We start from the raw sequence: 25,472 nt of genomic DNA on the forward strand, positions 1-25,472 counted from the left end.
CAACTATCAATGGATTGTTGGCGTCTGAGACTTGATCACTGGAGAGAGATGCATTTTGTGGTGTAAGTGATATTGCAGGTACATTATTGAATCTCCAGTGATTAAAGAGACTGACATTTAATCCCATGAAGTTCATTTTGGAGGATCAGTAAATCAATGTTTAATTGACTACAGCTCATGATTAAACGGCTACCACTTCCATTAATAACAACTGCACTCTTTAACATCTGACCTTTATACAGCCACAGTCGGAGATCCGCTGGACATCTGATTTTTAATGAGCAAATTATTTACCCGGAGAGGTGGCACTCTCAGAAAATACCCTCTCCCACACTGGGCACTGGGCACTGGGCACTGGGCACAGGGCACTGGGCACTGGGCACTGGGAACTGGGCACTGGGCACTGGGCACTGGGCACTGGGCACTGGGCACTGGGCACTGGGCACTGGGCACTGGCACTGTTGCGGGGCACACAGGTGGGTGTGCGAGGAGAGGGATGTGGCTAGGGTTGCCAACTGTCCCGTATTAGCCGGGACATTGGGCTAAATTGGTTTGTCCCGTACGGGACCGCCCTTGTCCTGTATTAGGCCCAGGGGCCGCTGTAGGCCCAGACACTATAGGCACGGACACTGTAGGCCCGGACACTGTAGGCCCGGACACTGTAGGCCCGGACACTGTAGGCCCGGACACTGTAGGCACGGACACTGTAGGCCCGGACGCTGTAGGCCTGGACACTGTAGGCCCGGACACTGTAGGCCCGGACACTGTAGGCCCGGACACTGTAGGCCCGGACACTGTAGGCCCGGACACTGTAGGCCCGGATGCTGTAGGCCTGGACACTGTAGGCCCGGACACTGTAGGCCCGGACACTGTAGGCGCAGACACTGTAGGCCCGGATGCTGTAGGCCTGGACACTGTAGGCCCGGACATTGTAGGCCCGGATGCTGTAGGCCCGGACACTGTAGGCCTGGACACTGTAGGCCTGGACACTGTAGGCCCGAAAACTGTAGGCCCGGACACTGTAGGTCTCGACGGTGTAAGTCCGGGCGCCGCCTAGCGGAGGTTGCATAGCAACCCGCCTCCCGGCTAGGGCAGCCGCCATTGGTAGAGCAGGAGCACGTGGCCGCTGGCTGGGTGAGGTCACGTGGGGCGCGGGGCGGTGACGTCACCTTGTCCCTTATTAGGGAGCGAGGTAGTTGGTGATGTTTCAGGTCGGAACCCTTCTTCAGACTGAAAGTAGAGTGGGAGGGAGGTTGTGTTAGGAAAAGGCCAGGACAAAACAGGGACAGCAATAGATGATCAAGGAAGGGTGGAGCCCACAATGGCCCATTGTTGGCTGGGAAAGAGGTGACAACAAGGGGATACAAGGATGCGAACAGTGGCATTAGTAGGATGCCGAGGGTGGGGGAGAGGGAAGAGCGGGAAAGCAGGGCTTACTTGAGATTAGAGAAATCATCGTTCATACCGCTGGGGTGTGAGCTGCCCAAGCAAAATATGAGGTGCTGTTCCTCCAATTTGCTTGTGGCCTCACTCTGACAGTGGGGGAGGCCCAGGACAGAAAGGTCAGTGTGGGAATGGGAAGGGGGAATTATCACACCCGGCCACGATGCCACCATCAAGGATAGTTCAGGTCTGTTTCGTTTATTGTCACGTGTATTGTCACGGGTACAGTGAAAAGCGATACCTTCTACGCACCATTTGCTCTTTGCAATCCTCAGGGAAGACTTGCTTTGTTGCAGGTGTGGGAAAGAACTGCAGATGCTGGTTTAAATCGAAGGTAGAAGGGTCTCGACCCGAAACGTCACCCATTCCTTCCCTCCAGAGATGCTGCCTGTCCCGCTGAGTTGCTCCAGCATTTTGTGTCTACCTTGCTTTGTTACAGCCTGGTGCCACAGAGGTTGCCTATTAACGAACAGTACACTGCAAGGGCCAGGAAGCGAGCGGGCAAGATCATCTCTGACCCCTCTGACCCTGGCCACAAACTCTTTAAACCACTTCCCTCTGGGATGTGATTCTGGACTGTCAAAGCCATCATCATCGGCGGTCACTCGAAGCAAGTGTGACTGTCCTCTCAGTGGAGGACGCCTGTGCGTGACTTTGTTTAACGTGGGGAGACTGGTGCACAGACAGCCACCACACGGTCCTTGACAGATCTGGGTCAGGATCCAGTGGCGTGGAGTCCAAGACGACCGGGGACCCTTTCCTGCTGCAGCCTTCATCCGTCCGCCTTCCCAGCCGTTGTGACGCTCCACTGAAGTCAGCCGTCATCCTCCGCCTGTTCCATCGTTGAGGTCTTGGTTGGATCGCACTTTGTCAGGGACCTCCCCCTCGACCTTACCGCCATGGGTAACCCTACCAGGAGCGTGGCTCCAGACGGCATCGCTCTCAGGATCTCAGGACCACACGAGCTTCTCCACCACGACACGGTGACAATCCACAGAGAAGCCACCACAGCCAGACATAAAACCATTTTTTTCCCCACGAGCAGTAGCTCTACTCAACAGCCAAAAGTATGTAGCCTCTTTTAACTCTGGTATTTTATTTTCACATGTTTAAATTATGATGTTTTCTTTTTAATTGTCTACTGTATAATCATGTTTTTATCCTTTCGAGCAAAGCATCAAGACAAATTCCTTGTATGTTTACATAATTGGCTAATAAAATGTTATTCATTCATTCATTCGTATGTCAGATTTCGGAAAGGGATTATTCCAGAGACTGCAGATTCAAGTAGGGTTTCTGGGCCCTGTATTCATCTTTGAAAACTGCTCCTGTGTGAAAGGCCAAATCTGTCGGTAAGCACTCAGTCTCATTGTTCAAATCACTTTTCAGTCTTTGATGTGATACTTGAGTTTGTCAACAAGGCACAGTGCAAGAGTCTAGTTCAGGTATGTATTCCTAAATCCAGTCACTTTAACTGGGATTGTTGGCTGCAACCTTCCTCCCATTGACGAACTGTACACTGCAAGGGCCAGGAAGCGAGCGGGCAAGATCATCTCTGACCCCTCTCACCCTGGCCACAAACTCTTTGAAGCACTTCCCTCTGGAAGGCGACTCCGGACTGTCAAAGCAGCCACAGCCGGACATAAAAACAGCTTTTTTTCCACGAGTGGTAGTTCTACTCTAGAGAGTTGTGAATCTGTGGAATTCTCTGCCTCAGAAGGCAGTGGAGGCCAATTCTCTGAATGCATTCAAGAGAGAGCTAGATAGAGCTCTTAAGGATAGCGGAGTCAGGGGGTATGGGGAGAAGGCAGGAACGGGATACTGATTGAGAATGATTACATTGAATGGCGGTGCTGGCTCGAAGGGCCGAATGGCCTACTCCTGCACCTATTGTCTATTGTCTATTGTCTATTGTCTATTGTCTATTGTCTAATCAATAACCAAAGTCTGTAGTCTCTTTTTTGCTCTGGTTTATTTTCACCCACGTGTTTAGACCGTAATGTTGTGTCCTTATTGTTTTGATGTGGTTATGCTTTATTCCTAATTGTTAACTGTATGTTTGTGTTGTCATTTGTGAGCGGAGCACCAAGGCACATTCCTTGTAGATGCACATACTTGGCCGATAAACTTATTCATTCATTCATTCATTCATAATACCATTCACTAATGGTGAAAAATACTTTAGACAAAAAGCTGGAGTAACTCAGCGGGTCGGACAGCATCTCTGCAGAGTAGGACGTTTCGGGTCGAGGCCCTTCTTCAGAGTAAGAAAAATACTTTCTCAGCAGGAGAAAGATGCCAAATCCCAGGCCAATTGAATAACTACAAATAACTACTTTCTTTTGAAGGACTTTAAAGTCAGGCACAAAGTGCTGGAGTAACGCAGCGGGTCAGGCAACATCCCTAGAGAACATGGATAGATGATGTTTCGGGTCAGGGCCCTCGTTCAGAAAGACCGAAACATGTCTGAAGTTCATCGGTTCTCATGTTCATAAGTCATAGGAGCAGAATTAGGCCATTCGGCCCATCGAGTCGACTCTGCCATTCAGTCATGGCTGATCTAAGTTTACTTCGCAACCCCATTATTCAACCCAAAACGTCGCCCATTCCTTCTCTCCAGAGTTGCTGCCTGTCCCGCTGAATTACTCAGGCATTTTGTGTCTATCTCCATTCTCCTGCTTTCTCCCCAGATCCCTTGGGCATGCTTACTAATCAAAAGAAGAATTGAAGAGGGGTCCCAACACGAAACGTCACCTATCCATGTTCTCCAGAGATGCTTCCAGACCCACTGAGTTACTCCAGCACTTTGTGTCTTTTTTGTAAAGCAGCATATGCTGTTCCTTGCTTCTACATTCTTCAAAGCCAGAGGTTTGGCAATCGAGCAGTAAAATGGAATCAGAGGAAAATGCAGATGCTGAAATCTTTAGAACATCTTCAAACCATTTGTAATTTCTTTTGTCTCTAATAAACGTACAAGGGTTAGTGTACGGGGTGATCAATGATTGGCACGAACTCGATGGGCCAAAGGGCCTGTTTCTGTGCACTAGGGACAATTTTCAATGTTACCTAATCCAATCAACCTACAAACCTGTATGTCTTTGGAGTGTGGGCGGAAACCGGAGCACCCGGTGAAAACCCACGCAGGTCATATGGAGAACGTGCAAACTCCGTACAGACAGGACCCGTAGTCAGGATCGAACTCGGGTCTCTGGCACTGTAAGGCAACAACTCAATCGCTGCGCCACCATGCCATCCCTTACCCCTGCTATGTAAGAAGTGGATGCAAAAGTACGTGTGAACAGATCTTTGATCAGGAACTGTAGATGCTGGTTCATAGAAGGGAAGATGGGATTCGACCCGAAACGCCACCCATTCCTTCTCTCCAGAGATGCTGCCTGACCCGCTGAGTTACCCCAGCATTTTGCGTCTATCTTCGATGGTGAGCACGGACTCAGTGGGCCAAAGGGCCTGTTTCCATGCCAACTATTTCAACTAATCAATCAATTAATCAAAATGGTTTGCAGTATTTGACATCACATAAACTTTGTAACCTCTTACGTTATATTAATTGCAGTATTTGTGTTAATGTTATTTCAGTTCATAAGATCATAAGATCTTAAAATCATAAGCGATAGGAGTAGAATTAGGCCATTCGGCCCATCAAGTCTACTCCGCCATTCAATCATGGCTGATCTATCTCTCCCTCCGAACCCCATTCTCCTGCCTTCTCCCCAAAACACCTGACACCCGTACTGATCAAGAATCTATCTATCTCGGCCTTAAATATATCCATTGCTGGCCTCCACAGCCTTCTGTGGTGAAGAATTTCACAGATTCACCACCCTCTGACTAAAGAAATTCCTCCTCATCTCCTTCGTAAATGAACATCCTTTAATTCTGCTATGACCTCTGGTCCTAGACTCTCCCACTAGTGGAAACATCCTCTGCACATCCACTCTATCCAGGCCTTTCACTATTCTCTACGTTTCAATGAGGTCCCCCCTCATTCTTCTAAACTCCAGCGAGTACAGGCCCAGTGCCGTCAAACACTCTGATTCAACCAATCAATCAATTCATCAAAATGGATTGCAGCATTTGACATCATATAAACTTTGTAACCTCTAACGCAGTATCTGTGTTTATGTTATTCTAGTTATAGTGTTTCCTCAGTATTAATAGGGTCTAGATTGTGCTGCCCCCTTGACTATTTTTACACCAACCAGATGGGTTCAAATTGACCCCAGAGTGAAAGTTATGAGACAACTGCCCACATCCCTCTCAGTTAGGGTTGCCAACTGTCCCGTATTAGTCGGGACATCCCGTATTTTGGGCTAAATTCGTTTGTCCCGTGTGAGATCGCCCTTGTCCCGTATTAGGCCCAGGGGGTCGCTTTAGGCCCTGGGGACTGTAGGCCCGGGGGCCGCAGTAGGCCCGGACACTGTAGGCTGTGTTCGGGGAGTGGGGCCAAGTGCGTTCGCCTAACGGAGCTTGCGTAGCAACCCGCCTCCCGGCCCGGGCGGCCGCCATTAGTGGAGCGGGAGCACGTGGCAGCTGGCTGGGTGAGGCCACGTGGGACGCGGGGCGGTGATGTCACCTTTTCTCCCTTATTTGGGAGTGAGGAAGATGGCGCCCGTACTCTCAAGGCCCTGAGGCCCCTTAAACAATCCATGACGCACCCTGCCAGTTGCTCGGAACAATTTCCAACACTTGCTCCACTGTGCTCACTGTCATGTGGCACCGTGTACAGAAAAATGTCCAGACTCCACATCTGGAATTGTCCCTCGTGTGTGTAGGATAGTGCTCGTGTGCGGGGATCGCTGGTCGGCGCGGACTCAGTCGGCCGAAGGGCCTGTTTCCGTGCTGTATCTCTAAACTAAAATCACTTCACTGTTCCTCGGTACACGTGACAATAATTAACTAAACGATACTGTCTGAAGAAGGGTCTCCACCCAAAACATCAGCCATTCCTTCTCTCCAGAGATGCTGCCTGACCCGCTGAGTTACTCCATCATTTTGCGCCTGTCTTCTTAAACTATACTAAAGATGTGCAAATTATTGTGTAAGAAGGAACTGCAGATGCTGCTTTACACCAAACATGGACACAGAGTGCTGGAGTAACTCAGCGGGTCAGGCAGCATCTGTGGAGAAAAAGGAATAGGTGATGTTTCAGGTCGAGAACCTTCATCAGACTGAGAGTCAGAGCAAGGGGGGAAACTAGAGGTGTGGGAAGCTACAGATCAAAGCAGAGCCCGGACCGATGACAATTTCTTTCTTTCTTATTATTAAATATTATTAAATTCACAAGTTATAGGAGTAGAATGAGGCCATTCGGCCCATCGAGTCCACTCCACCATTCAATCATGGCTGATCTCTGACTGCTAATCCCATTTTCCTGCCTACTCCCCATAATCCTTGACACCCGTTCTAATCAAGAAGTTATCTATTTCTGCCTTAAAAATATCCACTGACTTGCCCTCCACAGCCCCCTGTGGCAATGAGTTCCACAGATTAACTAGTAATAAGTATTGTATTTATGTCTAGTATTATGTCTAGGCTCTGTGGTGCAGCGGTAGAGTTGCTGCCTTACAGCGCCAGAGACCCGGGTTCGATCTTGACTTCGGGTGCTGCCTGTACGGAGTTTGTATTCTTGATATTGAGGGCGTGCAGCGCAGGTTTACTAGGTTAATTCCCGGAATGGCGGGACTGTCATATGTTGAAAGACTGGAGCGACTAGGCTTGTATACACTGGAATTTAGAAGGATGAGAGGAGATCTTATCGAAACGTATAAGATTATTAAGGGAGTTGGACACGTCAGAGGCAGGAAACATGTTCCCAATGTTGGGGGAGTCCAGAACAAGGGGCCACAGTTTAAGAATAAGGGGTAGGCCATTTAGAACGGAGATGAGGAAAAACTTTTTCAGTCAGAGAGTTGTGAATCTGTGGAATTCTCTGCCTCAGAAGGCAGTGGAGGCCAATTCTCTGAATGCATTCAAGAGAGAGCTAGATAGAGCTCTTAAGGATAGCGGAGTCAGGGGGTATGGGGAGAAGGCAGGAACGGGGTACTGATTGAGAATGATCAGCCATGATCACATTGAATGGCGGTGCTGGCTCGAAGGGCCGAAGGGCCGAATGGCCTCCTCCTGCACCTATTGTCTATTGTCTATTGTCTATTGTCTATTGTCTATTGTACGTTCTCGCCATGAATGCATGGTCGAAACTCTAAGGACTAAACCATAACCACTTTGCCTTCTGATCATCATGAGCGAGTTGGGGCTAGTTCCCACTCACAATCCCATTTGAGAAATCCATTTTAACATTACGCTGTACAAAATGTTTATGTCATAATTAACGATTTCAAGCTTCCATAGTTTAAAGTCCATAGTATGATATTCATTGAGTAGATGATCCTTCAGTCCATTTAAGCAGTCGCACTGTGCTTAATTACATCTATCTCATAATCAATTTCAAAGCTATTATACGTGGTGTTTTTTTTAACCCATTTCCTCGCGGGTTGATTGGCTGCAAGGGCTACATCATTAATAACACAATACCCCGATTGCAAACATATCATTAGAAGGTAAAGATGTATTTTATCACGTTTGTCAACGTTACCCTGGATCCTGGGACTGGGTAATGTATTAGGTGATTGATTTATGAGGGTCATGTTGCCGGCTCTCCGTCACCAGCCAATTCACGACATGTTGTCCTTGCGTTTTAATTGTGAACAGGTTTCCGCGCCACCCCCCGCGAGACGGGTCACAGACTGCTGCCGCGGACACTGCGGTCCGACAAGGGTTGAGATGGCAGTCATGGCGCCGAGCGGAAGAGGGCTCTGCCCCTTTTCCGTGGTCGCGTCCCGCGCCCGGGTGGTAATGGAGAGGGACTGCGCGCTGCCCACGGGCACTCTGGGGGATTTCTCAAATGGGACTGTGAGTGGGAACTAGGCCCAACTCGCAACTTATGAACAAAAGGGCAAGTGATCATGGTTTAGTCAATTATTCACAAAATGCTGGAGTAACTCAGCGGGGCAGGCAGCATCTCAGGAGAGAAGGAATGGGCGACGTTTCGGGTCGAGACCCTTCTTCAGACTGATGTCAGGGGGGCGGGACAAAGGACAATTGTCTATTGTCTATTGTCAATAGACAATAGGTGCAGGAGGAGGTCATTCGGCCCTTCGAGCCAGCACCGACATTCAATGTGATCATGGCTGATCATTCTCAATCACTACCCCGTTCCTGCCTTCTCCCCATACCCCCTGACTCCGCTATCCTTAAGAGCTCTATCTAACTCTCTCTTGAATGCATTCAGCGAACTGGCCTCCACTGCCTTCTGAGGCAGAGAATTCCACAGATTTACAACTCTCTGACTGAAAAAGTTTTTCCTCATCTCCGTTCTAAATGGCCTACCCCTTATTCTTAAACTGTGGCCCCTGGTTCTGGACTCCCCCAACATTGGGAACATGTTTCCTGCCTATAACATGTCCAACCCCTTATAATCTTATATAGTCCTTAGACTTTAGACCACGCGTTCATGGGGAGAACGTACAAACTCCGTACAGACAGACCGCACCCGCAGTCAGGATGGAACCCCGGTCTCTGGTGCTGTAAGGCAGCAACTCTACCGCTGCGCCACCGTGCCACACGAGCTAATTCAACCTAGCTAAAGAAAGAAGGCACTTAATACTAGTTAATCTGTGGAAATCATTGCCACAGAGGGCTGTGGAGGGCAAGTCAGTGGATGTTTTTAAGGCAGAGATAGACAAACTCTTGATCAGAACGGGTGTGAAGGGTTATGGGGAGAAGGCAGGAAAATGGGATTAGGAGGCAGAGATCAGCCATGATTGAATGGCGGAGTGGACTCGATGGGCCGAATAGCCTAATTCTATTCCTATAACTTGAGAACGTGAACTTGTGAATTTAATAATATTCAATAATAAGAAAGAAAGAAATTGTCATCGGTCCGGGCTCTGCTTTGATCTGTAGCTTCCCACACCTCTAGTTTCCCCCTTTATTTCACAAAATGCTGGAGTAACTCAGCAGGTCGGGCAGCATCTCAGGAGAGAAGGAATGGGTGACGTTTCAGGTCAAGACCCTTCTTCAGACTGATGTCAGGGGGGGCGGGACAAAGTTTCCCCCTTGCTCTGACTCTCAGTCTGATGGGTCTCGAACTGAGGGGGGGGGGGGGGGGTGGAATGCATCCTCAATAAGAATGGGGAAATGGGGATTTATTTATTTTTAATTTGATTTATTTATTTATTTAGCATATTTGTCATTCCACTCCTTACAGATCAGGCAACGAATGGGACGGAACAGAGTACCTCCGGGGGCCATAGTGCAATACAAATGCAAAACATATATACCGGGGATGACAGTGAGCACAATACCATACAGTACAGTACAATGGGACAAAGCAATACAATACAATACCTATGTTGTTGTTGTTGTTGTTGTTGTTGTTCGTCCTTCATGTTCGAAGATGACCATGACTTCACTTTCAGTTGGAGGATTGGTGACTGTGGGTCCAGAAGTGACTGGTGAGGCCAATCTGGGCCCGGAAGGCACGCCCACACGTAGGACACAAGTGGATGGCTGCTGCAGTGGAAGTGGAGGTAGCCCGGGCCTTGCGCGCGGTGCGTTCCCTCTGGGCCTCTGCAGTGCGTCTGTTCTCTGCTGCACGGGCTCCTGTGGTGAGCTTGCTACGCCAGGTTGGACGGTCCAGAGCAAGAGACTCCCAAGTGCTGAGGTTGATGTCCAAGTCTTTGAGGGACACTTTGAGGCAGTCCTTAAACCGTTTCTTCTGTCCTCCTACTGAGCGCTTGCCCTGACACAGTTCTCCGTACAGAAGCTGTTTTGGCAGTCGACTCTCGGGCATTCTGACGACATGGCCTGCCCATCTGGCTTGGGCTTTCCGTAGGAGGGTGTGGACGCTGGGGATTCCGGCCCGTCCCAAGACCTCTGTGTCGGGAATTCTGTCCTGCCACCTGATGTGAAGGAGTCTGCGTAAGCAGCTCAAGTGAAAGTGGTTGAGCTGTTTGGCATGTCAGACAATACCTATAGACAGGGGATTAAAACATGTAAACGGTACAAGGGTAAAGCATTTAACCTGGAGTGTTAAGCATGTAAACGGTGATATTCAATATTCAATATTTAAGAATATTTGCTTTATTTTGTGTTATCATGCTGGGTTTGTTTGCACTTTTGTACTGCACATATCATTTTTGTAAATAGTTGGTTAAAATTATTTTTTGAATAAAAAAGTCAAGTTAGCTACACAGCACAGTGTGGAAACTGCAGTATACCATAAAGGTTAGGGATAGATATACAGCACAACAACCTTTAGGCATTCATTGACCCTCATCAATGTTCCTGATAGGTATTCATTGAAGTAGCTCAATGTTTTGGGATGGGTCTTCCTTCACGCGCACGACAAGGTTCTTGATATCGAAAATTAAATGCATGTAGGCCTACCTGTGTTAGTGTTAATGCATTTGTATATTAATGTGTTGCCGAGGCAGTGTGAGGTGTAGATTACGCAGCGGTAGAGTTGCTGCCTTACAGCGAATGCAGCGCCGGAGACTCAGGTTCGATCCCGACTACGGGCGCCGTCTGTACGGAGTTTGTACGTTCTCCCCGTGACCTGCGTGGGTTTTCTCCAGATCTTCGGTTTCCTCCCACGCTCCAAAGACGTACAGGTTTGTAAATTAATTGGCTGGGCAAATGTAAAAATTGTCCCTAGTGTGTGTAGGATAGTGTTAGTGTGCGGGCATCGCTGGGCGGCGCGGACCCGGTGGGCCGAAGGGCCTGTTTCCGCGATGTATCTCTAAATCTAAATCTAAATCTAGATGGAGCCAATGGATGGGAGGTTGGTTTTTGTAATGGTCTGTGGTGCGTCCACAACTCTCTGCAATTTCTTATGGTCTTGGATGGAGCTGTTCCCAAAACCAAGCTGTGATGCATAACGATATCGGGCGGCACGGTGGCGTAGCGGTAGAGTTGCCGCCTCACAGCGCCAGAGACCCGTGTCAGATCATGACCATGGGTGCTGGCTGTTTGTACGTTCTCCCCGTGACCTGTGTGGGTTTTCCCCGGGATCTCCGGTTTACTCCCACCTTCCAAAGACGCACAGATTTGTAGGCTAATTGGCTATAATTGTAAATTGTCCCCAGTGTGCGTAGAATATGCAGTGTGTGTAGTGTGTAGCCAAGGCCGCGTGAAGTGCAGATGGAGTCAGTGGAAGGGAGATTGGTAAACTAATCTGATCGAGTCTGATTCGAATCTGATCTGGTCTGTTCCATTGCGAGAGGAAACAGGCCTTTCATTCAAAGTCTCTTCTGAGAAATCCCGGGAGATCACAACACTGGCTGTGTCCAAGATGATAGAGATTATGTGCACAGGCCCCTAGCATGATTGATGAAGTTAAAATCCTCTCTCAAACATATTGGTGGTAACGTGGCCTCCACAGCCATCTGTGGGCGGCACGGTGGCGCAGCGATAAAGATGCTGCCTCACAGCGCCAGAGACCCAGGTTCGATCCTGACAATGGTGCTGTCTGTACGGAGTGTGTACTTTCTCCCTGCATGGGATTTCTCTGGGTGCTCCGGTTTCCTCCTACGCTCGAAAGACGTACAGGTTTGTAGGTTGTAGGAAGGAACTGCGGATGCTGGTTTAAACCGAAGATAGACACAAAATGCTGGAGTAACTCAGCGGGACAGGCAGCATCCCTGGAGAGAAGGAATGGGTGACGTTTCGGGACGAGACTCTTCTTCAGATGTTTAGTTCATGTTCATAAGTTCATAAGTTCATAAGCGACAGGAGCAGAGTTAGGTCGAGAGTTCAGTCTGTAGAAGTGTCTCGCCCCAAAACGTCGCCCATTCATTCTCTCCAGAGATGCTGCCCGGCCCACTGAGTTACTCCAGCATTTTGTATCTATACAGGTTCGAAGGTTAATTGGCTTGGTATAATTGTAAATTGTCCCTAGTGTGTGTAGGATAGTGTTAGTGTGCGGGGATTGCTGGTCGGTGCGGGCTCGGTGGGTCGAAGGGCCTGTTTCTGTGATGTATCTCTAAACTAAACTAAACACTGTCGATGATGCCTACTCTACTCCTGTGGGGCACCACATTACATTTCACATCAATAAACGTTCATATCAAACACGTAGTTAACAACTTGTATGATAATGGGATAATGCTCCTTTAATAGACAATAGACAATAGACAATAGATAATAGGTACAGGAGTAGGCCATTCAGCCCTTCGAGCCAGCACCGCCATTCAATGCGATCATGGCTGATCACTCTCAATCAGTACCCCGTTCCTGCCTTCTCCCCATACCCCCTCACTCCGCTATCCTTAAGAGCTCTATCCAGCTCTCTCTTGAAAGCATCCAACGAACTGGCCTCCACTGCCTTCTGAGACAGAGAATTCCACACCTTCACCACTCTCTGACTGAAAAAGTTCTTCCTCATCTCCGTTCTAAATGGCCTACCCCTTATTCTTAAACTGTGGCCCCTTGTTCTGGACTCCCCCAACATTGGGAACATGTTTCCTGCCTCTAATGTGTCCAATCCCCTAATTATCTTATATGTCTTATATGTTATTAAGAACAAGATAAGACTTGATTTTCTAAGACCTAGATACTTGAAAGGTACAAGATTGCGATGGAAACATAGTTATTATTTGTGCACTACCACGGAAGAAATCTTTTTTGTGACTCTTTTATTTATATATGTTTGGGCGCATGTGCAGCGTGATTTTACTGGATTGCATACGAAACAAAGTATTTCGCCAGAAGATAGAAACAAAATGCTGGAGTAACTCAGCTGGTCAGGCAGCATCTCTGAAGAAAAGGAATAGGGCCTATACAGGCCCTGTGGAATTCTCTGCCTCAGAAGGCAGTGGAGGCCAATTCTCTGAATGCATTCAAGAGAGAGCTAGATAGAGCTCTTAAGGATAGCGGAGTCAGGGGGGTATGGGGAGAAGGCAGGAACGGGGTACTGATTCATGATCACATTGAATGGCGGTGCTGGCTCGAAGGGCCGAATGGCCTCCTCCTGCACCTATTGTCTATTGTCTATTTTTTCGAATCAAGTCTGAAGAAGGGTCTCAACCTGAAATGTCACCTATTCCGTTTCTCCAGAGATTTAGTTTAGTTTAGCTTAGAGACACAGCGCGGAAACAGGCCCTTTCGGCCCACCGGGTCCGCGCCGACAAGCGATCCCCGCGCATTAACACTAGCCCACACCCACTAGGGACAAAAAAAAATTACATTTACCAAGCCAATTAACCTACAAACCTGTACGTCTTTGGAGTGTGGGAGGAAACTGAAGATCTCGGAGAAGATCTACGCAGGTCACGGGGAGAACGTACAAACTCCGTACAGACAGCGCCCACAGTCGGGATTGAACCCGGGTCTCCGGCGCTGCATTCGCTGTAAGGCAGCAACTCTACCGCTGCGCCACTGTGACCGCCCTTGCCGCCTGACCCGTTGAGTTACTCCAGCCTTTTGTGTCTATCTTCGATGTTAACCACCATCTGCATTTCCTTCCGACGCAAAGTGTTTCACTCTTTCTGGGTACATTGACTTTAGACTTTAGCGATCACCCCGTACACTAACACTATCCTACGCATGAGGGACAACTTACAATATTACCGAAGCCAATTAACCTACAAACTTGTAGGTCTTTGGAATATGGGGGGAAACCGGAACACCCGGAGGAAACCCATACAGTCACAGGGAGAACGTACAAACTCCGTACAGACAGCACTCATAGTCAAGATTCAGTAAAGTAACTATCGAAGTATTGAACTATTGAAGATGCTTTGCTATGTTATTAAAGGTGCCATAAAAAAAAAAATCCTATTGGCGATGAGCATGTTGTATCTGAACTTTCTCTGCACCAAAGAGAAATACTCACATTTGCCCTGTCAAATGCTTTCACGCCTTATTAGTTAGTTTAGTTTATTGTCACGTGTACCGAGGTACAGTGAAAAGCTTTTGTTGCGTCTTATACTTTAGATTTTAAACTTTGGAGATACAACGTGAAAACAGGCCCTTCGGCCACCCGAGTCCACACTGACAGAGGGTGGTGAATCTGTGGGATTCTTTGCCCCCAATTCAGCGGAAATACAATATGTGATTACAATCGAGCCGTTTGCGGTGTACGGATACATGATAGGGGAATAACTTTTAGTGCAAGGTGAAGCCAGTGTAGTCCGATTAAAGGCAGTCCGAGGGTCCCCGATGAGGTAGATAGTAGTTCAGGACTCAGGACGGTATTAATGCAGCTGTAAATTGTAAATGTTGGATGGCAGCGAAGGCTTGAAGATTCCTTAAGGAAACTTCAAAGCACCTTCATTGGTGACTGTGTCCGACTGCAGAGTGTAGCAATTACTTCTGTGGTGGTTAAAACAAACAGGCACGAGGTGCAAGGGCTCTCGAGAGGTTTAATTAAGTGGAGAGGCTATTGAGGTTTGAACCTCGCAAACCCTTACATCAACAAAGGGACTGGAGAGGACAGAATGCCAGAAGCCTTTAATGAGATAGCTCAATAGGTATAATACCCACTTCCTTTCAAAGGCCCTGGTCATTAGAGCTATTGATAGAAGGGTAAACTCCTCTACGGAAACTCATTGAAAATCTCTGGCCCCCTTTCGTGGACTAAACAACCGAAAAGAAACTTGAAAAATCCAATCACTCTGAATCAACCAGCCTTTTACTTTTGCTCCTTTGTGAAACCAATTAACATTTTATTGTTCTTTTTAAAGTAATTATTTTATTGTCATTACCCCCGATGCACTTCCAAAAGTAGCCAAGGATAAATGCCCCAAATGGCAAATAAACCATTTTAACAGCGACGGGAAGGCAAAGCAGTGGAGTGTGGAAATAAGGAACTGCAGATGCTGGTTTACCAAGCCACGACCCAAAGTGCTGGAAGCCTTAACTTTCCTTTCCAAATGGGGAGAGAATCCAGAAATCGGAGGCACAACGGGACCTTTGAGTTTCTTTGTTCCTTTTTACAAATACTTTATTCCAAAACAAAAACAAACTTGCAAAGTAGTAACGCGACCAAATCAAAAGCTGCCTGTATCGGCAGTTTACAAACAGAACAGTTAACAGATTAAAATTCCGCCAACTTCGTCAATAATACGTTCGACTTCCCCGCGGCGACCAGCGGTCACGGAAGGCCTCCAGCGTCCCCATGGACACCGCGTGTTCCCTCTCCAGGGACACGCGGCCATGGACGTAAGCCCGGGAAGCCGTTCCCTGTGCGGCCATCGACTACCCGCTGCCTGGGCCCGCGAACGGCCATCTTGGCCAGGCCCAGTAGAAGACCGATAGGGAGACCCCCTCCCTCCCGACCCTCCCCCCTCCGTACCGGGTGCCCGAAAATCAGGAGCGTGGGACGAAAATGGAGCCATTCCCAAAATGTTAATCTGCAAATCGAATCAGTAGTAAAGAAAGCAAATGCTGGAGTAACAGCGGGTCAGGCAGCATCTCTGGAGAACACGGGTAGGTGACGTTTCAGGTCGGGACTCTTCTTGAGACTCTGCTGGTTTCCAAAGTTGCAGTCATTGGGCTCAGGACCTAACTGCGGATCAGGTAGGACTTCAGTACTGACACCGAAGTTAGGCACAAAATGCTGAAGTAACTCAGCGGGACAGGCAGCATCTCTGGAGAGAAGGAATGGGTGACGTTTCGGTTGGAGACCCTTCTTCAGACTGAGAGTCAGGGGAGAGGGAGACGAGAGATATAAAGTCCTAAGGTCATAAAGTCAAAAGGTCATAAGGGATAGCAGTCGAATTAGGTCATTTGGCCCATCAATGGAATTTAATACAGAGAAATGTAAGGTGTTGCATTTTGGGACATCTAACAAGGGCAGGACCTACACAGCCAATGGCAGGCATCTGGGGTGTGTTGTAGAGCAGAGGGATCTAGGAATACAGGTGCATGGTAACTTGAAGGTCGAGTCGCAGGTAGATAAGGTGGTCCAAAAGGATGTTTTGGCACATTGGCCATCAGTCAGAGTATTGAGTGTAGACGTTGGGAGGTCATTTGCAGTTATATAAGACATTGGAGAGAATGCATCGGGAGTATTGTGTTCAGTTCTGGGCACCAAGAGGGTGGCATGGTGGCACAGCAGTAGAGTTGCTGCCTTACAGCGCTTACAGCACCAGTGAACCGGGTAAGATCCCAACTACGGGTGCTGTCTGTACAGAGTACATTTACTCCTTGGGTTTACTCCAAGATATTTGGTTTCCACAGACGTACAGGTTTGTAGGTTAACTGGCTTGGTATAAATGTACATTGTGTGTGTGTGTGTGTGTGTGTGTGTGTGTGTGTGTGTGTGTGTGTGTGTGTGTGTGTGTGTGTGTGTGTGTGTGTGTGTGTGTGTGTGTGTGTGTGTGTGTGTGTGTGTTAGGATAGTATTACTGTGTGGGGATCACTGGTCGGCACGGACTCAGTGGGCCGAAGGGGCTGCATCTCTAAACTAAATTCAACTAAGATAGACATAAAAAGCTGCAGTAACTCAGCGGGTCAGACAGCATCTCTGGAGAGAAGGAATGGATGACCCTTCTTCAGACAAAATCCTCAATGTTTTAGTTTTAGAGCAACAGCGCGGAAACAGGCCCTTCGGCCCACTGAGTCCGCACTGACCAGCGATCCCCGCACACTAACACCATCCTACACACACTGGGGACAATTTACACACACACCAAGCCAATTAACCTACAAACCTGCATGTCTTTGGAGTGTGGGAGGAAACCGAAGATCTCGGAGAAAACTCACGCAGGTCATGGGGAGAACGTACAAACTCCGTACAGACAGCCCCCTTAGTCGGGATCGAACCCGGGTCTCCGGCGCTGCATTCGCTGTAAGGCAGCAACTCTACCACCGCGCCACCGTGACCGTTTGAAATGTCTGATCATCTGGGCAAATGGTTTTATAAGTGTGCGTGCGTGCGTGCGTGCGTGCGTGCGTGAGTGAGTGAGTAAGTGAGGGAGTGAGGGAGTGAGGGAGTGAGTGAGTGAGTGGGTGGGTGAGGAGATGATACAGAGGATATACGGAATCCTGTGTGGTAGATGGATGTGTGTGTAAGTGTTTTGTTAACACACAGGGAGTTGTCTTTGTGCACTAGTCCGTGAGCAGAGCTTTTAGTGCAGGGCGCCTCGATAGAGAATGCCTTACTAATAAGAATGAGCTGTGATTTGTATTTGTGTTTGAGTTGTCTATCTGCCTGTAAATAGCTGTCTTAGTGTGTGTGTCAAAACCTTATACATGTTTAATGCCGTTCCTTATTATACTTCATAGTGTTTTCCAGTGTCACATTAGTCAGTGTGCTTTATGCTGCATAACTTATTGGACTTAATCAATTGTAAAGCTGCCAGATAAATATAAATATAAATAATAAGCACACTGTACGAAGATCCCCTGATGGCTCTGTTGGGTAATGGCCTGCTCAATGTGTTAACGAGCCATACAGATTGAGAAGGTCCCTGTGTCTACTCACCAAAGTCGCTGTTCTCTCCCTGGGTGGTTGCCATGGCGATAAAAACGGGCAAGAAAGGGGCTAATTAAACAGCGGGCGATCCCCAATCATCGGTAAGCATTGATCAGAAGGCCATCCGGGCAGGTGAGAACTGGAATGGACCCTGGAATGCTGTATGTATCTCATCAGGTCATAAGGTCTCCAGGGATGGGAGTAGAATTAGGCCATTTGGCCCAACAAGCCCACTCCGCCATTCAATCATGGCTGATCTATCTCTCCCTCCTAACCCCATTCTCCTGCCTTCTCCCCATAACCTCTGACACCCGTACTAATCAAAAATCTATCTATCTGCCTTAGAAATATCCATTGACTTGGCCTCCACAGCCTTCTGTGGCAAAGAATTCCACAGATTCACCACCCTCTGACTAAAGAAATTTCTCCTATCTCCTTCCTAAAAGAACATCCTTTCTGAGGCTGAAGAAGGGTCTCGCCCAGAAACGTCGCCCATTCCTTCTCTCCTGAGATGCTGCCTGACCTGCTGAGTTTCTGCAGCATTTTGTGAATAAATACCTTCGATTTGTACCAGCATCTGCAATTATTTTCTTATTCTACATTTCCTTATCATCGTCTGCTTTGATCTCTCGTTTTCACACCTTACCCTTCCACATCTCAAGACTCCCTCTCCCCTGACTCTAGGTCTGAGGAAGGGTCTCAACCTGAAACATCACCCATTCCTTCCCTCCAGAGATGCTGCCTGTCCCACTGAGTTACTCCAGCTTTTTGTGTTTAGCTTCGGTTTGCAGTTAACTTCCTACACATTCTGTGTCTACCTTTGGTGTAAACCAGCATCTGCGGTTCCTTCCTACAGAAATTCCATTTTCCTCTTGATCGTTAAAGGGTAAATGTCGGTCAGGACCCCAGCGAGCACTCCTCGCCCTTCGCGCTATAGAGTCAGATGTCGCTGACAAGATGGATGGGGAGTCGGTTTAATGTTTCGCCTGAAAGGCAACACCTCTGACAGCACCGCACTCCCCCAGTAATACGTTAGACAATCAGCCTTGACTGTTTACTTAACTGTCTGAAGTGAAGCTTCAACCTACAGCCTTCCATCACCGGGCCAGCGCTGACACTTCATGTCACTTGGTGCCTCTCCCTGAAACCGTCTGATGTATGTTTAGTTTAGTTTAGTTTAGTTTAGTTTAGTTTAGTTTAGTCTAGAGATACAGCAGGGAAGCAGGCCCTTCGGCCCAGCGAGTCCGCTCTGACCATCGATCAACCCGCACTCGAACACTATCCTACACACACTGGGGACAGTGTGTAGAGTTGCTGGGGTGGCACGGTGGCGGAGTTGCTCCCTTACAGCGCCAGGGACCTGGGTTCGAGCCTGACTATGGGTGCTGTCTGTACAGAGTTTGTACGTTCTCCCCGTGACCGCGTGGGTTTCCTCCGGGTGCTGCCATTTCCTCCCACACTCCAAAGCCGTACAGGTTTGTAGATTAAGAAAACTGCAGATGCTGGTCTAAATCGAAGGTAGACACGAAATGCTGGAGTAACTGAAGGGGTCTCGACCCGAAACATCACCCATTTCATCTCTCCCGAGATGCTGCATGACCCGCTGAGTTACTCTAGTAATAGGTTTGTAGGTTAATTGACTTGGTAAAATTGTAAATTGTCCCTGGCATGTGTAGGATTGTGCTAGTGTGCGGGGTGATCGCTGGTCGGCGTGTACTCAGTAGGCCGGAGGGCCTGTTTCTGCGCTGTATCTTTAAACTAAATTAAACCAAAATGCACAATGTACAGAAGCCAATTAACCTGCAAACCTGTACGTCTTTGGAGTGTGGGAGGAAACCAGAGCGCCCGGAGAAAGCCCACGCAGGTCACGGGGAGAACGTACAAACTCCGTACAGACCGCACCTGTACTCAGAATCGAACCCGGGTCTCTGGCGCTGTGAGGCAGCGACTCTACCGCTGCGCCACCGTGCCGCCCACAGTCAAGTGCCATCCATCTTACATCTGAACCCTAGCTCTCCAGACAGAGAGTTTGACCATTACTGTGAGAACCAAACAAACCCTTTCCAATAGACAGTGGTATCAGGCCCAGGCAGCTTAATAATTAGCCTGGGTACCAGAGGAAGCGGCAGGGAGGCATTAGGCTTCATGCTTGTACTAAGTCTGTGTCTGTGCTTTGTGGCAGTGTGTGGGAATATGTTCACCTCAGGCTCAACAACGTCTGGAGCTTCTGCTGTCTGCCGCAGACATTGGTGGTGTGAGAATTGCTCAACATCATAACATCTTTTAAAAACAAGAGTGCGGCAGGCAAGATCAATAAGACCAGAAGACCCTGGTGAGGCCACACCTGGAGTACTGAGTGCAGTTGTGGTCTTTTAATTTGAGGAGGGGCATTCTTGCTATTGAGGGAGTGCAGCGTAGGTTTACCAGGTTAACCAAGGGATATGGGGAGAAAGCAGGAACGGGGTACTGATTTAGTGATCAGCCATGATCACATTGAATGGCATGAAGGGCCGAATGGCCTACTCCTGCATCTATGTTTCTATAAGACATAGGAGCAGAACAAGGCCATTCGGCCCATGGAGTTAGCTCCGCCATTCAATCATGGCTGATCTATTTTTCCCTCTCAACCCCATTCTCCACCCATCTTCCTGTTACCTTTGGCGCCAGTGCCTCTGGAGAACATGGGCTTTGGTAAACATTGTAAATTGTCCCTCGCGAGTAGGATAGTGCTAGTTAGTGTACAGTCTGATCTCTGGCCGGTGTGGACTCGATGGGCCAAAGGCCCTGTTTCTGCGCTGTATCTCGAAAGATCAAAAGATATTGCTCCTAATCTGAGGAAAGACATTCTAGCCTTAGAGGGAGTACAGAGAAGGTTCACCAGATTGATCCCTGGGATGGCAGGACTTTCATATGAAGAAAGACTGGATAGACTAGGCTTATACTCGCTGGAATTTAGAAGACTGAGGGGGGATCTTATAGAAACATATAAAATTCTTAAGGGGTTGGAGAGGCTAGATGCGGGAAGATTGTTCCCGATGTTGGGGAAGTCCAGAACCAGGGGTCACAGCTTAAGGATAAGGGGGAAGTCTTTTAGGACCGAGATGAGAAAACATTTCTTCACACAGAGAGTGGTGAGTCTGTGGAATTCTCTGCCACAGAAGGTAGTTGAGGCCAGTTCATTGGCTATATTTAAGAAGGAGTTAGATGTGGCCCTTGTGGCTAAAGGGATCAGGGGGTATGGAGAGAAGGCAGGTACAGGTTACTGAGTTGGATGTTCAGCCATGATCATATTGAATGGCGGTGCAGGCTCGAAGGGCCGAATGGCCTACTCCAGCACCTATTTTCTATGTTTCTATGTTTCTATGTTTCTATATTAATTGCTGCAAAGATGCTGGAACAGCCAAGGATGGTAATGTAATGGAGATGGTGATCTAATGGAGAACGAAATGTACCCAGCGCGGGTGTACAGGAGTGCTTGTGGTGCAATGGACATCATGGTGTACCAGAGATGGAGACAGAGTGGAGATCGAGATGTAATGAAGATTGCATTGTAGCAGGTATGACACGTCCCAGAGAAGATGCATGGAGATTATACAGTACTGGAGATTTCATACTATTGAAAATCGCCACGAGAGTTAGACCTTTGTTGATCAGATCAACATCATCTTATAGTTTTTACAACCAGCATAATTATAGAACTACAAAAGCAAAAGATTTGGCCATTATATCTGTTGGTCATGGATAGACATAGATCATAGTCATTGTCTAGTCAGTCGTAGGGTCATACAGCATGGAAACAGACCTGTCGTCTGGTGAAGGGTCTCGACTAGAAGCATCACCCATTCCTTCTCTCCAGAGATGCTGCCTGTCCCGCTGAGTTATTCCAGCGTTATCTGTCTATCCTTTGCCCATGTTGACCAAGATACCCCATCTACACTAGTCCCACCCACCTGCATTCGCCCCATATCCCTCTAAACCGTTCCTGTCCATGTACCTATCCAAATGTTGTTTAAATGTTGTTATAATGGTTTAGTTTTAGTTTCGCTTCGTTTAGCTTTGATTATTATTACAGTGAACAGCTTTTTTGTTGCGTGCTAGCCGGAAAGACTATACATGATTACGATCAAGTCGATTAGTTTAATTTAGTTTAGAGATACAGCGCGGAAACAGGCCCTTCTTCCCACCGGGTCCGCGCCGACCAGTGACCCCCGTTTGTAACACTATCCAACACCCACTAAGGGATATTTGTTTTGACATTTATACCAAGCCAATTAACCTACAAACCTGTACGTCTTTGGATTGTGGGAGGAAACCGAAGATCTCGGAGAAAACCCACGCAGGTCACGGGGAGAACGTACAAACTACGTACAGACGGCGCCCGTAGTCGGGATCGAAGCCGGGTCTCCGGCGCTGCATTCGCTGTAAAGCAGCAACTCTACCGCTGCGCCACCGTGTACAGATACAGGACGAAGGGAATAATGTTCAGTGAAAGATGAAGTACAGTAAAGTCCGGATAAAGATAGTCCGAGGGTCTCCAATGAGGTGGATGGTAGCTCAGGACCGCTCTCTAGCTAGAGATAGGATGGTTCAGTTGCCTGATAACAGACACTAGTTACCAGCCTCAACTACCTCTACCTAGTATGTGGCTGATTGTGTTTTATCTGAAGACGCCCCTCTTAAGAGCGTCCATAGTTTTTTATAATCATGTGTCCCAAACAGAACTATGAAATTCTTACTTGCGGCTGCACAACAGAATATGTAAACATACTACACTGTAAACAATATGATCAATGAAAATAGAAGTTCAGTATATATATTTACATAAAAACAAACAAACTAAAAAATATGTAAAAAGACAATGCCCCCAAGTCTATGGTTCAGAGTTTATTTGGAGTTTTTTTAAAAGATTTTTAGATTTAGAGATACAGTGCAGAAACAGGCCCTTCGGCCCACCAGGTCCGCGCCGCCCAGCGATCCCCGCACTTTAACACTATCCTATTCCCACTACGGACAATTTTTACATTTGCCCAGCCAATTAACCTACATACCTGTACGTCTTTGGAGTGTGGGAGGAAACCGAAGATCTCAGAGAAAACCCACGCACGTCACGGGGAGAACGTACAAACTCCGTACAGACGGCGCCCATAGTCAGGATTGAACCTGAGTCTCCGGCGCTGCATTCGCTGTAAGGCAGCAACTCTACCACTGCACCACCGTGCCGCCATTGTAGTGTTGTGGTGTTTAACAGTCTGATGGCTGTAGGGAAGAGGTTGTTCCTGAACCTGGACGTTACAGTTTTCAGGCTCCTGTACCTTCTTCCCGAAGGCAGGAGTGAAATGGGTGCGTGGCCAGGGTGGTGTGGGTCTCTGATGATGCTGGCTGCCTTTGTGAGGCAGCGACTCCTGTAGATCCCTTTGATGGTGGGGGGGTCAGTACCCGTGACGGGCTAGGCAGCGTTCACCACTTATTGCAGTCTTCTTCGTCTCTTGGACTTTCAAGTTGCCGAACCAGGCCGTGATGCAACCAGTCAATATGCTCTCTAATGTACACCTGTAGAAGTTCAAGTGAATACTCTCTGCCATTAATCATAGCTTGATGCTTTTTCCAGAATCCTTTGAATTTCTCCTCTGCGAAAGATATTTGGTTTGAGCAATACTTTGATCGATAACTCTTCATCCAGTCGGCTTGTGAATTCTGAGACGCAGGGCGTAGCAAGGGGTAATGACATTCACGCCATTCCAAGATGGCGCCCAGCCCAGGCAAGTACGGGTGTCAGAGGTTATGGGGAGAAGGCAGGAGAATGGGGTTAGACTTGGCAGAGTAGACTTGATGGGCCGAATGGCCTAGTTCTACTCCTATTCCTTATGACCTTATGACCATCTGCCTGCTAGCCATAGAAGCAGATCTACAATCACAAATTACAATCGCTCCACACTCTTAAATCTCTACTCCTACACCAACTTTTCTTACTTTAACTGCGATCACTAAACGTTATTCCCTTATCATCAGAGTCAAGGGACAGAGTCAAGAGTGATTAAATGTCGAATGTCCCAGATAGAACAATAAACCTCTTACAAGCAGCAGCACAACACAATATGTAAACATAGTGCTCATATACACATACTCACAAATACACATATATACATAGATATACATACTGTATACATGATCTATATCATGTGTACATACTGTACACATGACATCAGTCTGAAGAAGGGTCTCGACCCGAAACGTCACCCATTCCTTCTCTCCTGAGATGCTGCCTGACCTGCTGAGTTACTCCAGCATTTTGTGAATAAATACCTTCGATTTGTACCAGCATCTGCAGTTATTTTCTTATAATATATGATCTATATATATAAATACAGATGTGTATTTGTATGTGTATATATACATACATACAATGAACTTGTATATGCACACATACGCACACACAAACAAACAAAAAAAGTGTAATAATAACAATAATAGTCTATGTAGTCCAGAGCTTATATGATTGTAGTGATTGGCGTGTTTAATAGCCAAATGGCTGTAGGGAAGAAGCTATTCCTGAACCTGGACGTTACAGTTTTCAGGCTCCTGTACCTTCTTCCCGATGTCAGGGGTGAAATGAGAGCGTGGCCAGGGTGGTACACACTGTATCTGTACAATGTGGACGGCTCGATTGTAATCATGTATTGTCTTTCCGCTGATTGGATAGCACGCAACAAAAGCTTTTCACTGCACCTCGGTACACGTGACTAAAAACTAAAGGTAGGCACAAAATGCTGGAGTAACTCAGCAGGTCAGGCAGCATCTCAGGAGAGAAGGAATGGGTGACCCGAAACGTCACCCATTCCTTCTCTCCCGAGATGCTGCCTGACCCGCTGAGTTACTCCAGCATTTTGTGTCCACCTTCGATTTAAACCAGCACCTGCAGTTTTTCTAATACTAAACTAAATGAGGTGTTTGGCTGCAAACCTGGTCAGAAAGCCTCATCTGCTGGTCGCCAGGGTCATCGCACGCAGATGGAGCTCGGTGTTGGGATCGTTCAGGGGGGTGGGGCGGAGTGGGAGGGGTGGGGGGGGGGGTGGGAGTGGTGGGGGGGGGGTGAGGCCCCACCGGCACAGCCTTTTGACTGGCTCGGACCACTCGACAGTGAGCTGCTATGCACGGGGCCGAGAGACCAGTGGGCTCGGTGAAGCCGAAAGATCACCTGAGCATTTCATTTCGTTCAGCTCTCGGCCCTCAGCTTGGGGACCGCTCAAGCGAGCAGTGGAATCAAGAGAGAGAGAGAGTCAAGAGACAAGAGGGTTTTATTGTCATGTGTCCCAGATAGAACAATGAAATTCATATGCAGCAGCAGCACAACAGCGTATGTAAACATAGCGCACCGTAAACAATATAATAAACGAGAGAGAAAAAAGCTCAGTGTGTTTATATGCACATACTCACACACACACACACCCACTCACACACATACTCACACACACACACACACTCACACACACACTCACACACACACACACACACACTCACACACACGCACACT

This window comes from Rhinoraja longicauda, chromosome 35 (assembly GCF_053455715.1).
Source record: "Rhinoraja longicauda isolate Sanriku21f chromosome 35, sRhiLon1.1, whole genome shotgun sequence".
NCBI classification, from domain to species: domain Eukaryota; kingdom Metazoa; phylum Chordata; class Chondrichthyes; order Rajiformes; family Arhynchobatidae; genus Rhinoraja; species Rhinoraja longicauda.